The sequence below is a fragment of the Mobula birostris genome, chromosome 5 (genome assembly GCF_030028105.1).
Source record: "Mobula birostris isolate sMobBir1 chromosome 5, sMobBir1.hap1, whole genome shotgun sequence".
Taxonomy (NCBI): domain Eukaryota; kingdom Metazoa; phylum Chordata; class Chondrichthyes; order Myliobatiformes; family Myliobatidae; genus Mobula; species Mobula birostris.
The window spans coordinates 175,294,414-175,315,410 of NC_092374.1; the positions used below are offsets into that span (position 1 = coordinate 175,294,414).

Here is a 20,997-nt window from a genome sequence, read left to right on the forward strand (position 1 = left end):
TTTGCATTACGTGTTTGTTTTTTTGTATTTCTTATTGTATTTTTTTAATGTATTGTGTTATACCACTGCTCCTGAAACAGCAGATTTCACAACATATGTTAGCATCTGGTGACCCTGTGATCTCTGTCTCGGAGGCTATCAGAACAACTTTCAAGAGGGTGAAACCTCACAAGTCGTCAGATCCTGATGGGATACCAGGTCGGGTACTGTAAACCTGTGCCAACCAACTGGAGTTCAAAGACATCGTCAATCTTTCACCGCTGCAGTTGGAGGTGTTACGTACCCTGTAACTGGGTTGCCAAACCAGCAGAAATGGACCACTTAGTTGGAGTCTGGATTACTGGAACTAAGAAAGTTTTTATTAAAGAAATAGGTAACACAGTACTCTAATAGTAAGGATATAAATTCAACAGGTTAGCAATGATAAAACACACATGTACACAGAACTAGGGTAATAGGAATCAATCAAGCTCTATCGCAGTCTCGGGGTAAAATGATCAGTCTCACGTGACACAGAGTTCAGTTCGCAGTAATCGTTGTTGTGCTATTTGAGAGAGAGAGAGATAATATGCAAATTCTGATTCACCCAGACCTTCGTTCTTCGCAGTTAGCTTTCGGGCGAACCCTTTATTGTCTTCCATGGTCACCGACTGTGACCCCTCCGTTCTGGATACGACCGTTCTTCCGCAGTGAACCCGGCACCCAGGCAAGGATGGACACACACACCAGGTTTCCGCCGATCGTACTTTTCACCCTGTGCGTCTATGGTCGGTCCGCGAACAGACCTCCAAAACTCCCACCAACTTGTGGGGGGGGGCACACCGCACTTCCAGGGTCTCGTGATCTCGGGGTGTGTCTCTTGCCTTAGCGAACCTGTTCCTTTTATCCCCCTGCTGGGGTAGTCGCCTGTCCATCAAACTTCAAACAGTTCAGTTTCAAAGCAACTGGTCTGACAATACTCGGAACTGTGTCTCTTTTCATTAATCTCTCTCATCTCTCATTAACATTTCTGAATGTTTCCCCATTGTCTATCTTATCGGCATCAATCTTCTGATAACTTGGTCTGTCGTCACGCATCTATCCTTCAAAGGATTTTTACTGGGGTAAAAATTATAGGCATGAATACACTATTAGATACACACAAATATACATGTTCATCAGCTATTTGGCTAATACAGAGAACTTTAAGTTGTCAACACCTTGACAGACAGTCAACAATCACATTTTCCGTTCCTTTTATATGTGTTATTTTAATAATCCTCTAAGACCAGGCTCCAATTTAGCAAACTTCGTAGTGGCCAAAAACACTAATGGGTTGTGATCAGTGTAAATTCTCAATGGTTTCCGTCCCAGACTAAGATAACAAGGGGTCATCCCACACCAACTTAACATTCTTTGGCAAGAGCTTAGTAAGAGGGTGGGTAATATCCGCAAAGATTTTTTTCTTGCAACACTTCCGATAGTACCCCACCATCTCCAACAACTTTCTCAGGGCTCTCTTGTCTGTCAAGTTGGGGACGTCAGAGATAGCCCGCACCTTAGCTTGCATCGGTGCCAGCTGCCCCTGTCTTACCACAAATCCCAGATAAGTGACCTTCGTGTGGCCAAATTCATTTTTTGCGAGGTTCACTGTCAGGCTGGCTTCAAACAGCCGTTTAAACAGTGCCACAATGTGCTCCTCCCACGTGTCACTCCAGACCACTACATCGCCAATATACGCTTCTGTGTTCTTTAGCCCTTTTGTCACTGAATTAATCATCCTATAGGGGTGTTGCTCACTAGGCTGACCTGATGTGACAACAACACCAGGTCCTGGCTCTTTGCATCGCGTCGGGACATCCAGATATACGTGTGCGTGCCGTTTAATTAGCTTTGGCGGCAGCTGGCTTTGTTCGGGGGTTAAGGGAGAGAACTCATCAGCAAAGTCAGTCAACACAATAGAGTTCTCCCATCTGGTCAGCACCACACTTATCTTTTCAAAATGGGTCTTCCTCTTATCAGGTGGCACCTTAGCCTCATTAATTTTCGTGATAACACTGACTAGGTTTGACCGCTTATCGTGGTAAACTGTTAGCATATCAATAGACTGTAATTGTGTTAGCTCACGTCTACAATAGTCAATAACATCCTTCCTCCTGTGTGGCCAGTAAAACTCTTTCATGATTCTACCGACTGTTTTTCTCCCCCCAAAATGCCCACCGAGGGGTATCTTGTGGGCCAGGTTACAAATCTCATCCCCATAAATTTTTGGCACCACCCCCCATTCCTCATCTGCGGGCACGGTGCTTGGTCTCCATTTCTTCCTTAGCACTCCCTCCTCCACACAATAGCCCACTGGCTCACTTTTTAATTCTGCTTCAGAGAGAGCTGTCTTCGCCGAAACCATCAGCTCCTCGTCTTGCTCCTGTGCCTGTACAAGTTCCTTCCTTGCTAATGATAAATCTACCTTAATTTCCGTTTCACTACTCTGGCTTCTCACTTTCTAACCCCTTCTGATACAAGGCTGGTAAAAACGTCTCAGCCAAATCTATATTCGCTTCGGCAGCCTTTCTGGACATGCACCGAGTCACTGCGCAAACAGGATAAACCTGAGAGTCTATGGGCAGGGCCTCAATACTGGCAGGCTGGCTTGTCAATCTTACTGCTGGGTACACCTCTCCACCGGCGAGATCATTACCGAGTAAGACCTCCACGTCTTTCATTGGTAGTTCGGGCCTCACCCCGATCGTGACCGGTCCAGAGACCAAGTCACTTTTTAGGTGTATCTGGTGCAAAGGTACTGCTTCAGTCCCTTTCCCAATGCCTTTGATCACCCTGACCTCCCCAGTCTGGGTCTCTGAACTAAAGTCTAACACACTCTTTAATATTAATGACTGACACGCTCCAGTTTCTCTCCAGATCCATACTGGAACTGGGTTTAACCCCTCCTTCACCGACACCAATCCGGCCGAGATAAACCTCTCGCGCCCTTCCTGGACTTTATCAGACCTCTTCTCTCCTAGCGGTTTGCTTACCAGCTCAATACAGCCAGTCGGAACAGTCGTCTTCCCTTTTTCCGTCTCCTTCTTTGGGGCAAAGCACCTGGACGCAAAGTGTCCGGCTTTCCCACAATTATAGCATACGACCCCAGGAGACTTCCTACCAAACTGCTCCTGGTCTACTTTATCCTTCTCACTAGTCCCCGGCTTACTTTCTGACTTTTCTTGCGGACTCTCCCCGCCGTCCTGACCACCCTTCTGGTAGCCTTTACTCGGGGTAAGCTTCATTTTATGTGTCAATGCGTACTCATCCGCAGTTGCGGCTAAAGTGTCTGCCTCTTTCTCATCTAGGTAGGGTCTCATACCTTCAGGGACACAACCTTTAAACTGCTCAATCAGGATTAGCTGTAGAAGCCTGTCATAATCCCCATTGACCCCTTTCGAGGCGCACCAACGCTCACAATATGTCTGCATCTCACGGGCAAACTCTAAATACGTGCAGCCCCACTGCTTCCTCGCATTCCAGAACCTCTGCCGGTATGCCTCCGGGACCAACTCATAAATCCTGAGGATGGCCTCTTTCACCACCTCATACCTCTGGGCATCTTCTGCGGACAAGGCCGAGTAAGCTTGTTGGGCTTTTCCTTTAAGTACACTCTGAAGCAAAACAGCCCACTTATCCCTCGGCCAGTTCTGACTTACAGCAACTTTTTCAAAATGGAGAAAGTACCGATCCACGTCGGTATTGTCAAATGGGGGAACCAGCCTAACCTCCTGGGTCACCCTGAACCCTCCACCTTGGTTCGGCATGGGCCCCTGAGCTGCGGTCATCTTTAACTTCTCCAGTTCAAATTCCCTTTCTCTCTGTTTCTCCAACTGCCTCTCTTCTCGCTCCAACTGCCTCTCTCTCTCTCTCCTGCCGTTCTAACTGCTTCTCTCTCTCTTCTTGCTCCAACTGCCTCTCTTTCTCTTGCTGTTCTAACTGTTTCTCTTTGTGTTCTAGCTGCCTTACCCAGAACTCGTGCTCGAGTCTCAATTTTTCAATCTGCACCTGTACTGCGTCTCCACCAGGTTTTCCAATAGATATCACCTCTAGCTCCCCTTGGGGAAACACACCTTTAGATACATAGTGCTCTATGATAGCTCTGTGCATCTCCGCTCTCCTCATTGTCAACTTCCCCTTAAAAAGATTCAACCGTTTGGCCACAGCTGCCAATTCTGCTTTCCTGGCATCCTCTAATGCCTCCAAAGTCGGCGCCTTTAGAAATTCCTCAGCCTCCATTTCTGCTGTTTGCCTTCTCTTTCTTTCGGGAATTTTAACCCAATCAATTTACCCCGTCCCAAATTTAGCGTTCAAAATCCCGGACGAGAACCCCACTTATGTTACGTAGCCCGTAACTGGGTTGCCAAACCAGCAGAAATGGACCACTTAGTTGGAGTCTGGATTACTGGAACTAAGACAGTTTTTATTAAAGAAATAAGTAACACAGTACTCTAATAGTAAGGATATAAATGCAACAGGTTAGCAATGATAAAACACACATGTACACAGAACTAGGATAATAGGAATCAATCAAGCTCTATCGCAGTCTCGGGGTAAAATGATCAGTCTCAAGTGACACAGAGTTCAGTTCAGCTGAGTTCAGTTCGCAGTAATCGCTGTTGTGCCATTTGAGAGAGAGAGAGATAATATGCAAATTCTGATTCACCCAGACCTTCGTTCTTCGCAGTTAGCTTTCGGGCGAACCCTTTATTGTCTTCCATGGTCACCGACTGTGACCTCCATTCCGGATACGACCGTTCTTCCGCAGTGAACCCGGCACCCAGGCAAGGGCGGACACACACACCAGGTTCCCGCTGATCGTACCTTTTCACCCTGTGCGTCTATGGTCGGTCCGCGAAAAGACCTCCAAAACTCCCACCAACTTGTGGGGGAGGCACACCGCACTTCCAGGGTCTCGTGATCTCATGGTGTGTCTCTTGCCCTAGCGAACCTGTTCCTTTTATCCCCCTGCTGGGGTATCGCCTGTCCATCAAACTTCAAACAGTTCAGTTTCAAAGCAACCGGTCTGACAATACTCGGAAACTGTGTCTCTTTTCATTAATCTCTCTCATCTCTCATTAACATTTCTGAATGTTTCCCCATTGTCTCCCTTATTGGCATCAATCTTCTGATAACTTGGTCTTTTGTCACAGAGGTTCCCACCTGCTTCGAGAAGAGTGACAATCCTACTAGATCAGGAAGAGCAGGATGAGTTGACTCAATGACTAATGCACTCATATCTGCTGTGATAAAGTGCTGAGAGGTCGGTCATGGCCAGAATGAAATCCTGCCCAAGCACTGGCTCTCCACTCGGCCTCGGAACACTTGGACTCTAGCAACACCTATGTCAGGCTGCTGTTTATTGATTACAGCTCAGTGTTCAACACAATTTTACCCTCAGGTCAAATCAACTAGCTCCAAAATCTGGGCCTCTGTACCTCCCTCTGCAACCTGACTTCCTCACTGGGAGACCACAGTCAGTGCAGATCAGAAATAGCATCTCCTCCTCGCTGACTATCAGCACTGGCGCACTCAAGCATGTGTGCTTAGTCCACTGCTCCCAGTGGACGACTGTGTGGCTAGGCACAGCTCAAGTGTCATTTATACATTTACCGATGACACAACTGTTGTTGTCAGGATTTCAGATGGTGATGAGGAGGTGTCGAGGAGCAAGATAGATCATGAGGTTGAGTGTTGTTGCAACCAAAACCTTGCACTCAGTGTCAGCAAATCCATGGAATTGATTGTGAACTTCAGGAAGGGGAAGTTGAGGGAACACACAGCAGTCCTTCATGAGGGGTCAGCAGTGGAAAAGTGAGTAGCTTTAGGTTCCTGGTTGTCAGCATCTCTGAAGATCTATCCTGGGCCCAACTTACTAATGCAGTTTCAAAAAGGTATTACAGTGGCTATATTTCATTGAGAGGTTGAGGAGACCTGGTATGTTATTAAAGAGTTACAGTGCAGAGCATTCTAACTGGAATTGGCATTCCATCATGGTCTGGTATGGAGGGGCTACGGCACAGGACTGGAAAAAGCTGAAGATAGTTATAAACTTACCAGCTCCATTAATGGCACTAGTCTTGATCAACGATAACTTGAAAAGGTGATGCCTCAAAAAGATGGCATCCATCATTAAGAACTACCATCACCCAGGACATTGCCTCTTTTTGCTTCCATCAGGAAGGAGGTACAGGAGCCTGAAAGTACACACTCAATGATTCAGGAACAGCTTCTTCCCCTCTGCCATCAGATTTCTGAATGGACAATGAACCCAGAAACACCTCATGGTTTATAACGTCATTGAGTACTTTCCCCTTGGCAGCAGGTGAGGTGATCTGCCTCCTCATTGGCTAAAATTGAAGTCAGATTCTGCTGGGCAGCTGGAAGCACGAATAACAACAGAAAATGCTGCAGGTCAAAGACAAAATCACGTTTATTTTCATCTGCACAAATACGTGTATGAACAGATGCAATGAGAAGCTTACTAGTAGCAGTATTACAGGTGCATTGCATCAGATAATCTGCATTCACAAGAAAAACTTGTTAAATAAAAATGTACACAACTCTTACAAGAACGAACACAACCAGAGAAGAAAAGTGAAGTCCATTTTATTGCAAAGTGATCAGGATGGTTACAGTGGTGATAAACTGCAGTAATTAAGTGTTTGCAACTGGTTCAAGAGCACTTCAACTGTGAATCTGTTGGGGTTGTCTATTGCAACCACTGCTTGCAATGCAGCCTCCTCTACACTGGTGAGACCCAAAGAAAATTGGGGACCACTTTGTTGAGCATGACCACACCATCCGCCAAAAGCAGAATTTCCTGGTGCCCAATCATTTTAATTCCTATCTCCATTCCAGCTCTGACATGTCCATGCATGGCTTCTGCTTTTGGCATGATGGGACCACTCTGAGTGTGGAGGAGCAACACCTCATATTCTGTCTTGGTAGCCTCCAATCTGCTGGAATGAACATCAATTTCTACCTCCAGTAATTTTTTCCCTCCTCTTCTTCTTTCTTCTATTCCACATTCTGGCCTCTTACCCCTCCTCCTCATCTGCCTATCACCTCCTCCTGCTGCCCCTCATTTTCCCCTTTCTCCCATGGTCTACTCTCCTTTCCAGCCCTTTACTTTTCCCATCCACCTGGCTTCACCTATCACCACCTCTGTACCTTCCCCCACCTCTTTATTCTGGTGTCTTTTCCTTCCTTCCCAGCCCTGAAGTAGGGTCTCGGCCTGAAATGTTGGCCGTTTCTACATTTCCATAGATGCTACCTGATCTGCTGAGTGCCTCCAGTATTTTGTGTGTGTCCCTGTTAAATTGAGCGGAAGAAGGAATGGGGAAAAAAGAAAGGAGAGTCTGTGGTTCAGGTGGACTCTGAGGAGCACTGGGGAACACAAATGGGATGGATCTGGCTGAGAGAGAGAGAGCAGTAAATGTAGGTTTATCGCAGCTGAGCTGTTTAGGGAAGCTATAAATAGAGAAAAGAGAGAGAGAGTCTGCTGGAACAGAGAGATCCAAAGCTGAGAACAAAATACTGCAGATGCTGGAAATCTGAGATAAAAACAGAGGCAGCTGAGTATACCCAACAAGTCAGGTAGCATCTGTGGGGAGATAAACCTGAGTTAGCCTTTCACATTGATGACCTTACATCACCATTGGCCAGATCTTATACAGAATGAAAAGGCTGTTTATCTGAAATACTTTATACTTTATTGTCCCCAAACAATTGATACTAGAACGTACAATCATCACAGCGATATTTGATTCTGCGCTTTCCTCTCCCTTGATGACAAATACTAAATATTAAAAATATTAAAATAGTAAAAATTAGTAAATATTAAAAATTTAAATTATAAATCATAAATAGAAAATAGAAAAATGGAAAGTAAAGTAGTGCAGAAAAACCGAGAGGCAGGTCAGGATATTTGGAGGATACGGCCCAGATCTGGGTCAGGATCCGTTCAGCAGTCTTATCACAGTTGGAAAGAAGCTGTTCCCAAATCTGGGCATACGAGTCTTCAAGCTCCTGAGCCTTCTCCCGGAGGGAAGAGGGACGAAAAGTGTGTTGGCTGGGTGGGTTGTGTCCTTGATTATCCTGGCAACACTGCTCCAACAGCGTGCAGTGTAAAGTGAGTCCAAGGATGGAAGAATTGTTTGTGTGATGTGCTGCGCCGTGTTCACGATCTTCTGCAGCTTCTTTCGGTCTTGGACCGGACAACTTTCATACCAGGTTGTGATGCACCCTAGAAGAATGCCTTCTAAAGTGCATCTATAAAAATTAGTGAGGGTTTTAGGGGACAGGTCAAATTTCTTTAGTTTTCTCAGGAAGTAAAGGCTCTGGTGGGCCTTCTTGGCAGTGAACTCTGCTTGGTTGGACCAAGTCAGGTCATTTGTGATATTGACCCCGAGGAGCCTAAAACTTTTGAGCTGTTCCACTTGCACACCACCGATGTAAATTGGGTTGTGCAGTCCGCTACTCCTTCTGAAGTCAACAACCAATTCCTTTGTCTTGCTGATGTTGAGGGATAGGTTATTGTCTTCACACCATGTCACCATGTTCTTAATTTTCTCTCTGTACTCAAACTCATCATTACCCAAGATACGGCTTACAATTGTCGTGTCATCAGCAAACATATATTGAGTTTGATGGAAACTTGGCTACACAATCATGGGTGTACAGTGAGTACAGCAGGGGGCTGAGTCCACAGCCTTGTGGGGCACCAGTGCTCAGAGTGATTGTAGAGGAGAGCTTGTCCCCTATTTTTACAGCCTGGGTCCTGTCTGTGAGGAAGTTGAAGATCCAGCTGCAGATCTGAGTGCTAAGGCCCAGGTTCCGGAGCTTAGGAATCAGTTTATTTGGAACGATGGTATTAAAGGCAGAGCTGTAGTCAATGAAAAGGAGCCTTATGTATGTGTCTTTATTCTCCAGGTGTTCTAAGGAGGAATGTAGGGCCAGAGAGATGGCATCTGCCGTTGACCTGTTGCTCCAGTAGGCGAATTGCAAAGTGTCGAGGTTGACCAGTAGGCTGTGGTTGATGTGTGCCATAACCAATCTCTCAAAGCACTTCATAGCAATTGATGTCAGAGCCACAGGTCGATAGTCATTCAGGCATGCCACCTTGCTCTTCTTCGGCACTGGGATTATCGTTGCCTTCTTAAAACACGAAGGGATCTTAGACTGAAGCAAGGAGCAGTTGAAGATGTCAGCAAACACTCCAGCTAGCTCGCTTGCACAGGCCCGGAGAACCCGTTCTGAGACGCTATCTGGGCCCGTCGCCTTCCTTGGATTTATCTTCAGGAAGGTCCTTCTAACGTCCTCCTTGGTGACGATGAATCTCGATGCCACCAGGTCCGGTTCATCCGGAGGGAGCGGGATGCTCCTCTTCTGTTCAAATCTTGCGTAGAATACGTTAAGTTTGTCAGGAAGACAAGCGCCACAGTTATTGATATTCCCAGCCTTTTCTTTGCACCCAGTGATCTCATTTAGACCCTGCCATAGTCTACTGGCAACCCTTTGGTTAGCCTGGGCTTCCAACTTGGCTCGATATTGCCTCTTGGCGCCCTTAATAGCTTTCCGGAGTTCACGCCTGGATTCCGTGTAGCGACTGGTATCCCCGGACCTAAAAGCCGCAGCTCTAGCCTTTAAAAGGGACTTGACCTCATAATTCATCCGAGGTTTCTGGTTAGGGAATACCCGATCGTCTTGCGAGACGCACAGTCCTTCGTGCATTTCCAAATAAAGTCTGTGACAGCTGAGGCATACTCATCGAGGTTAGCTGCCGAGTCCTTGAATACTAACCAGTCCACCGATTCAAAGCAGTCACAGAGGACCTCATCCGTTTCCTCCGTCCATCGTGACACCACTTTTGACACCGTGACCTCCCACTTCCGGCTTACTTCTTGTAAGCCGGAAGGAGGAGTACAGCCTGATGGTCCGATTTTCCGAAGTGAGGTTGTGGGACGGAACAGTAGGCATCCTTGACTGCTGTTTAGCAGTGGTCAAGTATATTCGGGCCTCTAGTGGGGCAGGAGACATGTTGGTATATCTTTGGCAGCGCCTTTCTGAGGTTGACCTGGTTAAAGTCCCCGGCTGTAATGAGCAAATCCTCCGGATACCTAGTCTCAAGTTCACTGATGTTGGCATACAGTATGTTCAGAGCCCACTCCACGACCGCCTGGGGATGGGGGGGGAATGTAGACCATTGTCAGTATGACCGAGGTGAATTTCCATGGCAGATAGTAGGGACGACACTTCACCGACAGGTGTTCCGGGTCCGGGCTGCAGGAGCTTGTCAGTGCCACTGTGTCCGAGCACCACGCGGTGTTGATCAGTAGGCAGACACCACCTCCCCTCATCTTGCCCGAAGACACCATGCGGTCCATCCGATGGATTGAAAATCCCTCCAGTCGGGTGGCACAGTCAGGGGTGACAGAGGAGAGCCAGGTCTTGGTGAAACAGAATACACAGCAGTTCTGCATCTCCCTGTAGTAGGTGAATCTCCCTTTAAGATCATCCACCTTGTTCTCTATGGCTTGCACATTAGCTAGTAGGATGGTGGGGATAGAGACCCTGAAGCCCCTCAGCTTCAATCTGACCAGCAGCCCAGCTCTTTTCCCACGCTTCCTTGGTAGGTAGTGCATCTTTCCAGGTTTCCATCGATGCAGTGTGTTGTTGTCAGCTCTTTGAGGTTGGTGGACGCAGCCCATGGAGATCGACTGGCTGGTCGCATCGTCGGGCGCTCTGGGTCGGGCTGAGTGACGGGAGAGGCTCCACTGCCACTTCCAGCTGCTGGGGGCCCGGGCTGTCGATTGGGTCAGGCCCCGAAGCTGATACTTAATCCCAGATGGCCGGCTCCTGACTGAAACAAGTCGGCAAACCAGGTCACGGTTGCAGAGGCCTCCGCTCCAGCCAAGCCTCGGGCTCGATTTCTGAGGTTGGCGGTGGAGGCCTCACTTCCGGCAGCTGTGGATGGTCACCAATGGGGCTTTACAGTGGTCGCACCGGGGAAGCGTCTGGGGCACCTTGAGGTCTCCGCCGTCACTTCTGTGTGGTCGTCTGCTCCGGAGAGGTGCTGGTCAGAATGAGCTGTGTCTCCAAGCACTCTGGCACGGTAGCAGACCACTGGTCTCTGGGAATGTGGTGGGCCTCGCTGGTCGGGTCCAGGTGCGGTCTGGAGTTTAAGAAGCAATTCTGGCACGGTGGTCTCCAACTGGGTCAGTAGCTTCGCCAGGGTGTTGTTGATCTATATTGTTATATTCAATGTTGAGCCCTGATATCTATAATGTACCCGCTTAAACAATGAGGGTCTGTTTCCTGATCTTAACCTCTAACTCCAGTGGAAGCTGCTCAGTGTAACCTTTCATTAACAGGACCCTTACATGATCTCCCATCAAGTCCACATAATGCATTCTACCAGCTCAGGGTGGGTAGTCTCTACTCCCAGCTGGCAACTGATAAACTGACCACCATTACTGCCCCATTTCCCACTACCTGTCCTGTCTGCACACACATCACGTTACTAACCCCCTCCCTCCTGCCTGTGTGACAACACCTGGTTGCTGATACTTCCTCTTATACTATGTACACCCGCTTGGCCACTGACCCGTGTAGCCCCGGTTCTTTCAACTTGCACAAATGTTGTATGTTTATTTTAGTTGTGCAAGTTACATTTAATTTGTGTTATTTTAAGTCTATGTTAACTTTTGTATGTCACATTTGTAATGTACTGCAGTGCTAGTGCAAAAGAAAACTTCCCTGGTCTTTCTACCCAGGGTGTCTGTACATGACAATAACCTTGAGCTTGAAACTTGCTCAATCTCATGTTGAGGCTCCAGGATCAAACCTTCACCGGAGATCTCTGACCAGTGACTGGTAACAGCTCCATCTAATTGGCTGCGGGAAGACTCGATTCATTGTAACTTAGTCTTTTAAGCACATATGCTTTTAATTATCTTGCTTTAAATATAAATTATTCAATGATTTACTTCCAGTTACAGCTGGAAGGAAGGACAAGGATGGAAAGATTAGAGAACCTTGGATGTCCAGAGAGGTGATGAATTTGGTCAAGAAGAAAAAGGAAAAGTATGCAAAGCTTCAGAAACTGGGATCAAGCGAAAAACATGAAGATTATAAACAAGCCAGGAAAGAACTGAAGAAAGGAATTAGGAAAGCCGGGAGGGGCCATGAGAAGTCCTTGACAAGTTGGATTGAGGTGAATCCCAAGGCAGTTTATACATACATCAGGAGCAACCGGATAACTGGGAGAGGGTAGGAACCACTCAAGGATAAAGAGGGGGACATTTGCTTGGATGCAGGGAATGTGAGTGAGGTACTTAATCCTTTGCTTCAGGATTTATCAAGGAAAATGACAGGGAGGAGCAGGAGATCAGTGCTGAGTGTATAAATATGATAGGGCATTTAGAGGTCAAGAAGGAGGAAATGTTGGGTCTCTTAATGAATATTAAGGTGGATAAGTCCCCAGGAACTGATGCGATTTACCCCTGGTTATTGAAGGAGGCAAGAGACGAGATTGCTGGGGTGTCAGGATGCAGAATCAGGGACCCAATCGCAGATCAAGTACTGTTGTGCACTGCGATAGTTACTGAGTAGCAAATCCAGAGGGGCAAGAAAGTCAGTGTCAAAGTTCAGGCGGAGGTCAAAAATTCCAGAGAAATCCAAAAACCAGAATCAGGAAACAGGCAGAGACGACAGACCAACAGACTCAGGAAAACTCACTGGCACAATCTGGCAACAAACAAGTGAAAACACAGGACTAAAATATACTGAGCAATAATCAGAGAGGAAGATGACAGGTGGAGCACAACAAGATACAAGTGACAGCAAAACAGGTAATAATGAGAAACAGGTGAGAGACGGAGTACTCAGTAATACAGGGACCGGAGTAGAGCAGGAGTGGGGACAGGAGCACATGGGGCATGAAAACAAACAAGAGCACATAGCAATACAAAACCACAGACTGACGGCTAGGGGGAAAACACACAAAAAGACAAAGTTACTGACAGAGGTACTGACATGGGCCTTGATCAGTATCTTCATATCTGCTCTAGGCATAGGTGAGGACCTGGAGGACTGGCTTATGTTGTACCTCTGTTTAAGAAGGGAACAAGGAAAAATCCTGGGAACTATAAACAAGTGAGTCTCACGTCAGTTGTAGGGAAATTGCTGGATAAAATTCTGAGGAATAGGATATATGAGCATTTGGAAACCCATGACCTAATTAGGGAGAGTCGGTGTGGCTTTGTGTGGGACAGGACATGTCTTACCAACTTGACTGAATTTTTGACAAGGTGACGAGCGTGATTGATGATGGTAGGGCAGTGAATGTTGTCCACAATGACTTTAGTGAGGTGTTTGACAAAGTCCTTCATGGGAGACTAATCCAGAAGATTAATGTGTATGGGGTCTACCGTGAATTAGCTGTTTGGATTCAGAACCTGCTTGAACATAGAAAACCAGAGGGTAGTGATTGAAGGGACTTATTTGAACTGGAGGTCTGTAATTGTGGTGTTCTGCAGGGATCTGTGCTGGAACCTCTGCTATTACTTGCTTGAAAACGTAAATGGGTGGGTTAGTACATTTGCAGATGATACCAAGATTGGTGGAGTTACAGATAGTGCAGAATACAGTGCATTGCAGATCAGTTGCAGATATGGGCAGAGAAATGGCAGATGGAGTTTAACCCTGATAAATGTGAGGTGCTGCACCTCGGTAGGGCGAATACAAGGAGGCAGTGCACTGTTAAGGGCAAGATCCTTACCGGTGTTGCTGAATAGGAAGATCTTGGGACCCAAGTTCATAGCTCCTTGAAAGTGGCTCCACAGGTCAATAAGGTGGTTAAGAGGGTTTATGGAATGCTTGCTTTTGTTAGTCCAGGCAGTTAATTCTAAAGTTATGTTGCACTTTATAAAACTCTGGTTAGGCCACATCTGGAGAATTGCGTAGAGTTCTGGTTGTCCCACTATAGGAAAGATGTTGAGGCTTTGGAGAGGATGCAGAAAAGGTTTGTCAGGATGTTGCCTGGTTTAGAGGACAAGTACCATCACGGGCTGGATAAACTTGGGTTGTTTTCTCTGGAGCACCAGAGTATGAGGCGAGATCTGATAGAGGTTTACAAGATTATGAGAGGCATAAATAGAGCCCAGACACAGGTTCTGCAGGGAAAGGGATGAGCAGGGTGTTAAGTTTACCCTGAAGAAGGGTCTCGGACTGAAACATCGACTGTTTACTCTTTTTCGTAGATGCTGTGTTCCTGCAGCGTTTTGTCAGCATTGCTTCGGATGTTGAGCTTCTGCAGACTTTCTCGAGTTTGAAGTTTACCCAGAGACTGGTGACCCTCCAGAACACAGCACTATGATTGGACGGGGTGAGTTTGCACCGATTGTTTGGGCTGTGACTGTTCTCGCCGAACCTTTGGTTTCAGTCATGGGACAGTCACAGCTACATCCCCCTGACAGACCACAGGGACACAATAACTGAAACCCAGTCAGTGCTGTGACCAAGCCCTCAAGCTGCAGTGACTGAGCCTCCCCACACAGTCCACCCCCTACTCTCCGTGTGCTGAGAGGAAATAAACATAGGAAACACTCAGCAGAATCAACATTTCAGGGTTAATGACCTTACATCAGAGAGGAGGAAAGTTAGAATAAATATTATGTTGTGGAGAAGGTGTGTAGGGTGGGGGAGAAGGGAGAGAGTGTCTGTGACCAGACAGGGACAAAGAAACAATGGATGACACCAGTGAGGTTGGTTCCGGTTTAGAAAGGGCAGTGAAGGTTTGTTCGTCACGGCTGAGCTGTCAGAGGGAGATGAGTGAGTCTGTTTGAACATGAGATCCAGAGCTGAGAATAAAATAGTGCAGATGCAGGAAATCTGAGATAATAGAGGACACTTTTGAGTATGTCCAGCAGGTCAGGCATCATCTGTGGAGAGGGAAAACTGAGATAGTGTTTCATATTGATTCCCTTACATCAGCATTGACCAGTTCTGATACAAGTATGAAATCTGTTGTCATGGTCCGGTCTGTGAAGTCCGCATTCCAGTTCACGGTCCGCTCCATCGATTCGTATTCCAGGTTTTCTGGTTTTCCCTTATCCTGTTGTGTGCCTTAATTGAGGCACATGATTCTGATTTTGGGCTGGCTAAATAAACAGCTCCTGCATTCAGCTTTAGTTGCTGGACTGTTCCCTTCACCTTGAAGCTGTGCCTGAAGCCTTGCCTGCAGACTCTGCCTGTAGCCTTGGCCTGAAGACTTGCCTGCAACCTTGCCAGTGTCCTTGCCTGTATCGCTGTCAAGTTCTATTGCTGGAGCAAGACTGGAGCCTTGCTGTGCCTAGATAAAGAGCTGTCTTTTGTTATTTGGAACTGTCTCTGTGTCCACGCCTTTGCTAGTTAGGTCTGGCCATTTGCTGCTACCTAGTGTTGGGAACTGTGTTGTTGTGTTTAGCGTTCTGTGTATGAGTCCTGGCCCTACGTCCTGTTCCCAAGGAGGGATCCCGGCTCTGTGTTCCATGTTCCTGTCCCCTCAAGACCAAGGCTCTGCATTCCTGTCCCCTCAAGACCAAGGCTCTGTGTTCCTGTCTCCCTTGACCAAGTCAAGGCTTCATGTTCTCATCTTGATCATGTGCCTCACCCAGCCCAGGAGTACCTCGCCCAGCCTGGTGCTGGGGTTTCCTCGTCCTATCCAAGCCAAATCCTAGAACCTCGTCCTGTCCAAGCCAAGTCCTAGAACCTTGTCCTGCCCAAGTCAAGACTTTGCGTTCTTGTCCTGTCCATGTGCCTCGTCCTGTGCAGGAGTTCCACGTCCTGTTCTGTAGCCATGTCCTGTCCTTGCCAAGATCCTAGTCCTGAGTGCTAGCCTAGACCCGGGTTACAGTTCTGAGGCAAGACCCAGGTTCTGGGTCCTTGTCCAGGCTCTGGTTCTGGAGTTCTGTGTCACTAGTCCAGGCTCCTTGTTCCTAGTTCCTTGTCCCGGTTCTGTGTTTCTTGTCCATGTCCTAGCCCAGACCCTGCATCCTAGTCTCGTCCAGGGCCTGTGTCAATGCCCAGCGTCCTTTCTTCCCCACTTCCCTTGCTTTCTTGACACCTAGTCCTGTTCCTAGTACTTCACTCTCTGTGTCTTGCATTTGGGCCCGCTCCCAGCACCCACCTTATGACATCTGGTTAATTGAAGTGGTTGAATTTAGCATCAAGACCTACCACCTACAACATTCAAAGTATTTTTTTAAATCAAAGGACATATATGTTACCACATACTACTTTGAAATATATTTTCTTGCAGGAATTTACTGAAAAAATAAAAACGACAGAACTTATGAAAAAAGCTATACATGAACAGACAGAGACTGACAAGCAACCAAAGTGCGAAAGAAGACAAAGAGTGCAGATAAATAACACAAAAATGAAAACATGAGTGATAAAACCTATTGAAAGTGAATGTAAGTCAGAGAATCAGTTTAGAGTAGTGGCGATGAAAGTTATCTGTGCTGGTTTGGGAGCCTCATAGTTGGAGGGTAATAACTGTTCCTGAACCTGTTGGTGTTGCATCCAAGACTCTTGTATCTCCTGTCTGACAACAGCAACGCAAAGAGGGTATGGCCTGGGTGGTGGGGTCTTTGATCCTTGATGGATGCTGCTTTACTTTGGCAGTGGCTCCATGTAAATGTAGCCTGTGAAGTACTGGGCTGCATCCGCCTCTTTCTGTAGCCTACTCCACAGCAGCCAGTTTGGATTCTCTCCACTGTTGTTTTTGTGATGGCACTTATGTGCTGGCCCTAAGACACATCTCTGATATGTTAACACCAAGGGATTTAAAGTTGCTAATCCTTTTCACCTTTGATCCCCTAAAGAGGACTGGCTCATGAACCTCCAGCTTCCTCCTCCTAAAGTCAATAATCAGCTCCTTCATTTTGCTGATGACGAATGAGAGGTTGTTGTTATGGCACCCCTCAACCAGATTTTCAATCTCACTCCTATATGCCAATTCATCACCATCTTTGACTCAGCCAGTGACAGTGTTGTCATCAGCAAACTTAAACATGGCATTGGAGCTGTGCTATCCACACAATCATAGTTACAAAGCGAGTAGAGCGGGGAGGGGGCGGAACGGTGAATCAATCAATCATGATGGAATAGCAGAGCAGACTCGATGGGCCAAATCGCCTAATTCTGCTCCTGTCTTTTATGGTCACACAGCTCTGTGGTGTAAGTGTGCGGATCGGAAGTGTGGAGGAGATGTTGTTGCCAATCCATACTAACTGGGGCCTGTCTGTGAGGAATCTGCATGGGAAATCAGTGAGGTAATGTGCCCAGTTCAATTTGTCTGCATATGACCCACGATTCTCTAAACTATTCTCCTCCATCTGCCTATGGCAAGTGCCTTTTAAATATAATTGTACCCATCTTCCTCTGGCAGTTTTTTCCATATTCCCACTATCCTCTGTAGAATATGTTGCCTCTTAGCTCTCGTTTATATCTTTCCCCTATTATCTAAATTATACCCTAAGTTACAAGATGTTGAACTGATGATTGTACTAAACTTCATTATAAATAAGACTATAAGACCATAGACCATAAGATATAGGAGCAGAAGTAGGCCATTCAGCCCATCGAGTCTGCTCCGTCATTCAATCATGGGCTGATCCAATTCTTCCAGTCATCTCCACTCTCCTGCCTTCTCCCCATACCCTTTGATGCCCTGGCTAATCAAGAACCTATCTGTCTCTGCCTTAAATGCAGCCAATGACTTGGCCTCCACAGCCACTCGTGGCAACAAATTCCACAGATTTACCACCCTCTGACTAAAGTAATTTCTCCACAACTCAGTTCTAAATGGACATCCTTCAATCCTGAAGTTGTTCCCTCTTGTCCTGGACTCCCCTACCATGGGAAATAACTTTGTCATATCTAATCTGTTCAGGCCTTTTAACATTTGGAATGTTTCTATGAGATCCCCACTTATTCCTCTGAACTCCATGGAGTACAGACCGAGCTGCCAGACGTTCCTCATACGGTAACCCTCTCATTCCTGGAATCATTCTCATGAATCTTCTCTCTGAACCCTCTCCAATGTCAGTATATCCTTACTAAAATAAGGAGCCCAAAACTGCATACAATACTCCAACTGTGGTCTCAAGTGTCTTATAGAGCCACAACATCACATCCCTGCTCTTGTATTCTATACCTCTAGAAATGAATGCCAACATTGCATTCGTCGTCTTCACCACCGACTAAACCTGGAGGTTAACTTTTAGGGTATCCTGCTCAAGGACTCCCAAGTCCCTGTGCATCTCTGCATTTTGAATTCTCTCCCCATCTACATAATAGTCTGCCCATTTATTTCTTACTCCAAAGTGCATGACCATACACTTTCCAACATCGTATTTCAATTGCCACTTCTTTTCCTATTCCCCTAAACTATCGAAGTCTCTCTGCAGACTCTGTTTCCTAAACACTACCCGCTCCTCCAGCTAACTTTGTATCATCAGCAAATTTAGCCACAAATCTATTAATCCCACTGTCCAAATCATTAACATACATCATCAACAGCAGTGGTCCCAACACTGACCCCTGTGGAACTCCACTGGTAACTGGCAGCCAGCCAGAATAGGATCTCTTTATTTCCACTCTCTGTTTTCTGCTGATCAGCCAATGCTCCACCCATGCTAGTAACACCCCTATAATTCCATGGGCTCTTATCTTGCCAAGCAGCCTCATATGAGGCACCTTGTCAAAGGCCTTCTGAAAATCCAAGTATACCACATCTACTGCATCTCCTTTGTCTACTTTGTCTACTCTGCTTGCAGTTTGTGCAAAAAATTGCAGTAGGTTAGTCAGGCAGGATTTTTCTTTCAGGAAACCATGCTGGCTTTTGCCCATCTTTTCATGTGCCTCCAGGTACTCCATAATGTCATCCCTAACAATTGATTCCAAAAAATGCAAAAAATTCGTTTAAGATCGCTGTCATCTCTTCCAGCTCCATGCATAGATGACCACAGTGATCATCAAGTGTACTAATTTTGTCACTTGGAATCTTTTTGCTCAGAATATATCTGTAGAAGCTCTTGGGATTTTCCTTCACCTTTTCTTCCAGAGTAACCTCATGCCTTTTTTAGTCCCCCCTCCCCTGTCCGATTTCCCCTGTGAGTGTTCTCTTGCATTCCTTATACACCTCAAGAAACTTATTTGTTCCTTGCTGTCTCTGCTTCCTCTGTATCTCCTTCTTAACTCGGGCCTCAATGCCAATTGGTCCCCTAAGCCTGTTGTCCCACCTTGTATTCTAACAGGAAGATAGAAATTCTGTACTCTCAATAATGCACTTTTGAAGCTTCCCACTTACCAAGCACCCCTTCGCCAGCAAACCATCTATCCCAAATGACACCTGCCACATCCTTTCTGATGCCATCAAAATAGGCCTTTTCCCAATTATCAATCCGAGGACCAGTCCTATCTTTCTCCATAATTATATTGAAACTAATGGAATTGAAAGTGTTTCCCTCCACACAGCTTTGTCACCTACCCTGTCTCATTCCCTGATAGGAGATCCAGGATCACTCTCTCTAGGTGGGACCTCTAGGATTAAGGAATCTTTTCTGAACACATTTGACAAACTCTTTCACATCCAGTCCTTTTACAGTATGAGATTTCCAGTCAATACGTGTACAGTTAAAATAATCCACAATCACAACCTTATTTTTCTTGCATCTGTCAGTAATCCCTTTACAAATTTTATCCTCCAAATCCCACTGACAATTGGATGGTTTTTAATACAATCCTATTAATGTGGTCATCCCTTTCTTATTTTCAACTGTGCTTGTATATCTTCAGTAGATGTTCTGTCTGAGCATGGCTGGGTCATTTTCCCTGTCCTGTATTGCCACATCTCCCCCTTTAATACCACCCTCTCTAGCATGTTTAAAACAACAGAATGCCAGAACATTGATTTGCCAGTTCCTGCAAGCAAGTCTCACTAATCTCACAATATTATCGTTCCATGTGTTAATCTATGCTCTGATCCATCTGCTTTACCGGCAATACTCAATTTTTCAGTTCCTGTCTTTCACTCCTTACCCTTCCCCACTTTCTAATTCTGACTTCTGCCCCCTTCCTTTCCAGTCCTGATGAAGAATCTCGGCATGAAATATCAACTATTTATTTCCCTCCAAAGATGCTGCCTGACTTGCTGAGCTCCTCCAACATTGTGTTTGTGTGTGTGTGTGTGTGTGTGTGTGTGTATGTCCAGCACTTTTTTTTGTATTTGTGATTTGCTGACTATTTCTAGCATTTCCAAGGTGTTCTTTTTTACATATTTCTATCATTGACAGTTTTTCCTACTGATTAGATGCTCTGGAGTTTACAGTTCTCATTGTTTCACAATGACAGCCTGGCAAGCCGATGGGTTAACAAGTGACCCAGAATCACCCTCAATGTAGGGAAATGGCAAAACACTCAAAGAATGTGATGATGACCATGCGTGAGAGAGAAAAGTTTTCGGAGGCAGAGTAAAATAATGTGTAAAGAGGCTGACATGGTAGTGTAGCAGTTAGTGTAACACTTTACCACAGTGACAACTGTAAGATTAGGGTTCAACTTCCATTGCGGTCTGTGAGGAGTTCATACGTTCTACCATGATTGCGCTGGTTTCCTCCAGATCCTCCAGACGTATGTATTAGTGTTACTGAGTTGTGGGTATGCGGTGGTGGTGCTGGAAAAAAGGCACCATTTGTAGACTGCTCCCAACACACCCTACGACTACTGTATGTTGGTCTTTGACATGAACAACCCATTTCACAAATACACTCAGTGGCCACTTTCTTCGGTATACCTGAGAATATCTTAGGTATATCTTTCCTCTTACTGGTTTTTCACCTGGAACCTACCAGCCTTCTCCTTCCCAACCTCCCCCCACCTTCTTTATAGGGCCTCCGTCCCTTCCCTCTTCAGTCCTGACGAAGA

At 46.2% G+C, this 20,997-nt stretch overlaps 1 long non-coding RNA gene across 1 annotated transcript in view; it reads right to left on the reverse strand.

Moving 5' to 3' along the window:
* Positions 1-347: 347 nt before the first annotated feature.
* The window catches only part of LOC140197371 (uncharacterized), a 37,746-nt gene continuing 17,096 nt past the window's right edge, over positions 348-20,997 (reverse strand). The window contains exon 3 of the long non-coding RNA XR_011885932.1: positions 348-1,098. This is a non-coding gene — a long non-coding RNA (uncharacterized lncRNA). The remainder of the gene's footprint in view (positions 1,099-20,997) is intronic.